We start from the raw sequence: 6,286 nt of genomic DNA on the forward strand, positions 1-6,286 counted from the left end.
ACCGATTGTACCTGTTTAATGCCCTACAATACAAATGGATTAGACCTTCTTCGGAACCCAAGCTTGGTTGGGTCCGGCATACTTGTAAAATTGGCCTTTATCAGGCAAAACAACATTCTTAACTTTAATGTTCTCAACTTTCTCAATGACTGGACATTTGACCTTGTAAACAGCCTTAACAAATTTCTGTTTAGGCTTAGGCATAAATGTCTCCTTTCTAGCTTTAGGAGGACTAGCAGTCTTAGACCTATCATGTTTCCTATTATTCACATGCTGACGAGGAGTAGTCTTATCATTAGAAACATCCTTACCATTAAAATAAGCATACATCAAATTAAAAGCACAAGACATACAATCAGGAACACCACATGCTTTATGAGAGGGATTAACAACAGGCAACTTATACATGGTAGACATGGCATTTTTGTTATCCAACTCCTGTGTGTCTGAGTTAGTCTCAGTTGATTTCACAACTTTGACTGGAACCTTTGACACACTTGACTTGGAAACAACTTTCTCATTAGCAAGATCTTCAGCACAGATTTCTTCTTGAATAATAAATGAGGTCTCATCAAATGGTTCAACAATTGATTTTTTATAGAGGGGTTCATCAACACCCTTAAGCACATGTGGTACTTCCCTACCTTTAGCACATACATGAGGAGGGGAGTTTATGCCTAATTCTCCAATAGCAACATAATAATCATAACCTACTCCAGATGTTTAATTAATAGCTTGCTTATTGTAGAACTCTTTAGCCTTAAAGCAAAAATTAAAGTAAGCTTTGACCTTAGTCTCAAGACCGGTGATCTTGTCTTTGAGAATAGTTTTGAGTTGTCTATAACAGTCAACTTTATTCTCTAGAAAAGATACTTGTTCTTTTAATTTATCTTGATTAATGTGCACAAGTCTTAATTCATTGACCTCTTTCTCAAGGTCTTTGATTTGTTGATTTAACATTTCATTATCACGACGAGCACAATCTAAGGAACCTCCTAGATGATAAACTAATTCAGCATCAGTAAATTTTACCTCTTTTCTTGACGATGAGGTATTTGCATCACTACCCATGAGAGCAAGAAACCTAACTTCTTCATCTTCACTGTCAGTATCATCCCAGCTTCTTCCCTTTTCCAGGTAAGCCCTTTCAGATTTACTCTTCTGATTAGAATCATAAGAGTTCTTCCTAACTTGTTTTGGCTTCCTGCATTCTGTGGCAAAGTGTCACAACTCATTGCAGTTGAAGCATCGAATGGTGCTTCGATCAACCATCCATGTTTTGTACCCACCACTGCTGGTGTTAGAGGATGAAGATCCACCTTTCTGGAATCTGTTGTAGTTGGACTTGTACTTGAACTTGGGATTCCTCTTGAATCTGACATTGGAGAATCTCTTGACAATCAGGGCCATTGACTCATCTTCCAATTGCTCCAGTTCTTTCAAGGAATAAAAATCATCTCCTGATTGATTTGTAGTAGGAGGATCAAATTCTGCTACTATCACATTTTCTTCAGCCTTGGAAGACTGTACCATTCTTTCTGACTGTTGAGATTGTTGTTGTTGTTGTGGTTGTTGTTGTTGTTCTTCAGCTACTAGAGCAGTAGACGTGCTGACCACTCTTCCTTTCCCGTAGACTTCCTTCTACTGAATCTGCTCCAACTCATAGGTTTTTAACACACCATAGAGTCTTTCCAAAGAAATCTCACTCAGATCTCTTGCTTCTCTTATGGCAGTGATTCTATGTTCGAGATGAGTTGGCAGTGTTAAAAGGAACTTTTTGTTGACCTCCCTGATTGAATAGTATTTACCATTAATGTTCAGGTTGTTGATCAATGCATTGTACCTCTCAAATACTTCAGTGGTTCCTTCTCCTGGATTGGATTTAAAGTATTCATACTCAGAGGTTATGATTTCTAACTTGTTCTCCCTAACTTCCTCTGTGCCTTCATTAATCACCTCAATAGTTTCCCAGATGTGTTTGGAATCTTTACAGTTCATCACATGTCTATTCATCAAGGGATCAAGGGAATCAACTAAAATTAATTGAAGGCTAGCATCCAGGGAGGCTTCTTCTTTTTCAGCAGGAGAAAAATCCTCAGGATTCTTTACATAAGTTCTTGATTTGGTAATCACCACATCATTTTCTATTACCTCTGGTTCAATAACCATCGGAATTTTTGGACCCTTCTTTAACACTTCCAGATATTTGGGATTTGCAACTTGTAAAAACAATAGCATCTTCTTTTTCCACATAACATAATTTTCTTTATCGAATAGTGGAATTTTAACGGTTCCAACTTTTTGTGTAGTCATTATGAATTTTTGAGTAAATAAAAATTCAAGGAGTGGAAGAATCACAAAAGTCTAGGATCTTGATTTGTTCGTTAATGAGAAGGCTCTGATACCAATTGTTAGGTCTCAATATGTTTGTAGAAGGGGGGTTGAATACAAACAATACCGTTTAATCGAATAAAATGCGGAATAAAAAAGTGAAAGAAAATTCAAGTTAAATAAAACTATTATTAAACTTGAAAGGTGTTACAACAACGGTATCGTTTACAAGGGATTAATATCAAATAAATTATTCCAAATCTAGAATAAATTCGACATGAACTTTTTCTATTTTTGAAATAAAAAGGATCAAATGCTAAAAGCAATTTGAGATTAAGTTCTAGGGATTTTGATCCGCTAGATAGTTACACAAGAACAAGAAAAGGATTTTTAGTGGTATAGATTTAACAATAAATACTAGAAATTAATGTCTGAGAAATTGTAATAAGTTCTCTGCAGTTTTCTTGGTTCTGTGTTCTTCTGTATATTTGATATTCAAATTCTCTGTCTGTTGAAAATTAGTTGCTGCTTTTATATTAAATCAATCCTTGATTTAACTGGCAAGACAATCCTGCTAGCTCAGCAAGACAATCCTTTTAACTGGTAGAATTTTCGGTTGGACAATATATTGAACTGGCATGACTTTCGGCAAGACAATCTAAATGAACTGGCATGACTTTCGGTAAGACTATTGATTGTCATACTGATTGTCATACTAATACAAAAGATTGACTTGCTGAATTAATTTTGAATTTAAATTCAAAATCAATTCTGAAAAACCATAATATTAATTCAGAATTAATTAATCAGTTAATTCAATTAATCAATAAATTAATCTTTACAGATATAATTTATTTTCTTAATTAAATTATACGACTTAATTAATAAATAGAGAATTAATACTATTCTTGAACAACAACCATTCTTCTGACAATCTTCTGAAAATCATGAATCCATTTCACCACTTCAATGTTGACACTCGATGTACTGTCTGGTTCATGAATGACTAACTTTTGTGATGTTTCTTCATGTCTTGATTTTCTTCAGATTAAATCCCTGTAATTAATTGATACCCTGACGAGATCTCTGTCACTTGATTAAATCCACAATCTTGATTTATATCACTGAGGCTTGATCAATTTTTTGAGCTTCTTCCAGTAAATTAAGTCCTCAAGTCTGTAGATGAATAATGTTACTTAATCCTTTGACATATGTTACTTTGAGAGATCTCTCTAACGATAGAACCACTATTTACTTGTTACATCCTTATTTGAGTTGAGTTAAATCCTCGAATAAATAAATAGGCTATGACATATGTCTTTCACCAATTTATCCAACAAATCAAAGACCCAATATTCAAAACCAATATAAATCCACCAAAACTACTTATACTTAAAGATCAAGCCTTAATACTAACAATGCTTCAATAAAACTTAATGTAATCATAAAATCAAAGCTAGTGTTTGAAGTGTATACCTTCCTTAGATCCTTAAACCACTTACAAGAGATTGTCCTCCTTAAGAGAGCCTTGATCTATGTTTATCATGTTCAAACTTGCAAAGGAGTTCAAGAAATGAGTTACAACTTTTTGGAGTTACAGTTAGTCCGATTGAAAGAACTGTAAAAATGAGGGTCTTACCATGCTTATTTGGACGAGACTTATGAACAAGAGTTGTAGGCCATCTCAATACCTTTCCAATGAGCTATAGAACACAATATTTGAGTTAGAAATGAAGGAGATATAGCAGTTTGAAGTTGCTGCTCTGGTTTTGGCCGAGAGCAAAGGAAGAAGAAGTGAAGTGAAAATGTTTTTAGCTTGCTTAAATGATTTGTGTGGTTTTTTGTTGCTTTGGTGAAGATTAACCTTGGTTTAAACCAAGGTTAATTCACTTGGCTACAAATGGATCTCACAAAATATCTAACTAACCTTACTTATCTCTCCATCATTACATCACCTAGTTGCCACTTGTCAAAATCCCATGGTTTGATGATGTCATAGCCCCTTGGATTCTTGAACAATCTTGTCTCTTGGTCGCGTATCTGTTTTATGGTTCGGTTAACTTTCGTTCTTGTTAATCAGTTGAGGGATCATATTCGGGATCTTATTACTTGGGCTTCCCTGAACCTTTATTAATATCTTATATTCCTTTAATGATCATTTGCTATAATCCTTAAATAAAAATTCTTTTAATTATGTTACCTTATACTTAATCCTTTCGGTATATGGTGGATTTTCTGGAAAAACCAAAGTGTTGGAATCCGAATTCTGACGACCTTTACATACACTCATTTACTTTATGGAATACTAATACGATCTCAGAATTTCCATAACAGTACTCCTATATATTGTGGTTTGATAATTTTCCTTAATCAGCATCATCAACAAAAAGATACTATTCATCAGAGTTTCAAATATTTCCAAAAATTGGGGTTATTACAGTATTCGTGCAACGAAAGTTGGCGTTTACTAGTTTCGTGTTATCTGATTAGCTGTCATCACCATCGCATGCTAAGGTTAAGAACAATGACTTTGAATGAAGTATTTAATGAAGTTAGAATCCCATGTTTTTCTCATATAGTTAATTCAATCACTTTTATTCTTAGTTAATTGCATGTTAGTTTAATCTTAGTTATAAACATCTCAACTTGTTATTGTCTTAGGATTGAGCGATAGCCATACCATTGTTGCATAAGTGCATAATCTTAAGTTAACTAAAAGAGTCTCTGTGGGAATGAATATGATTTATATCTTATACTACTTGTGAACGCGTATACTTGCGTGTATTTTTAGCGCGTGTTTTCGCCCTAACAAGTTTTTGGCGCCGATGCCGGGGACTCGGTCTTAATTCTCAGTTTATGTGCTTGACATCAGTGGTCGTTAAAGTTCACTGACTCAGACTCTTTTACTTACAGGGTTTACTTTAGTCGTGTGTTTCAGGTACTCTAATTATCATTGCAATGGGAGAACCAGTAGCAAATCTGAAAGCTTTGATGGATTATTCTCAACCGAAAATTAATGACATTCAGTCTAGCATTGTCAGACCAGCCATCGGGGCTAATACTTTTGAAATCAAAGCTAGCACGATTCAGATGGTGCAAAATTTAGTCTAGTTTGGGGGTTCTCCAACGGAAGATCCCAATATGCACATTAGGGATTTCATCGATATATGTGACACCTTCAAGTTCAATAATGTTTCTGAAGATGCTGTGAAACTGAGACTCTTTCCATTCTCTCTGAGGGACAAGGCTAAGAGCTGGTTACACTCTCTACTAGCTGGTTCTATCACTACTTGGGAGGATCTTGCTCATAAATTTCTTACTAAATTCTTCCCTATGGTGAAGACAGCTGCACTCAGGAATGCTCTTACTCAATTTGTGCAGCAATCGGGAGAAACTCTATGTGAAGCTTGGGAGTGCTACAAGGAGATGCATAGGAAGTGCCCTCATCATCGCATGCCTGATTGGATGATTATCAATTATTTTTACAATGGTTTGGGAGCACAGTCTAGACCCATGCTTGATGCAACATCAGGTGGAGCATTACGGGCAAAGAGTTACGATAAAGCTTATGGTCTTATTGAACTAATGGTTGCTAATGAATATCAGTATCCAACTCAGAGATTGCCATAGGGCAAGGTAGCAAGAGTTCTTGAAGAGGATACAGTTACGGCTATCACTGCTCAACTAAAGGCGTTGTCTAGGAAAATCGATTCTCTGGCCAACTATGGAGTCAATCAGATAGCCAGTGTTTGTGAGTTGTGTGCAGGTGCGCATGCGATGGAGCATTGTGCTATATATTGTGAATCAACCCAGTTTGTGAGAAAATTTCAGAGGTCGCAGCAGCCAGTTCCTGCCACGTACCATCCTAATAACCATAATCATTCGAACTTCAGCTGGAGCAATAATCAGAATGTAATGCAACAGCCGTACCAACACTTTGAAAACAAGCAATTCA

General features: G+C 35.6%; 1 non-coding gene across 1 annotated transcript; it reads right to left on the reverse strand.

The window, feature by feature from the left end:
* Positions 1-5,679: 5,679 nt before the first annotated feature.
* Positions 5,680-5,786, reverse strand: LOC141676145 (small nucleolar RNA R71). The gene has a single exon (XR_012556751.1). It is a non-coding gene; the product is annotated as a small nucleolar RNA R71 (small nucleolar RNA).
* Positions 5,787-6,286: the final 500 nt, after the last annotated feature.

This window comes from Apium graveolens, chromosome 7 (assembly GCF_009905375.1).
Source record: "Apium graveolens cultivar Ventura chromosome 7, ASM990537v1, whole genome shotgun sequence".
NCBI lineage: Eukaryota > Viridiplantae > Streptophyta > Magnoliopsida > Apiales > Apiaceae > Apium > Apium graveolens.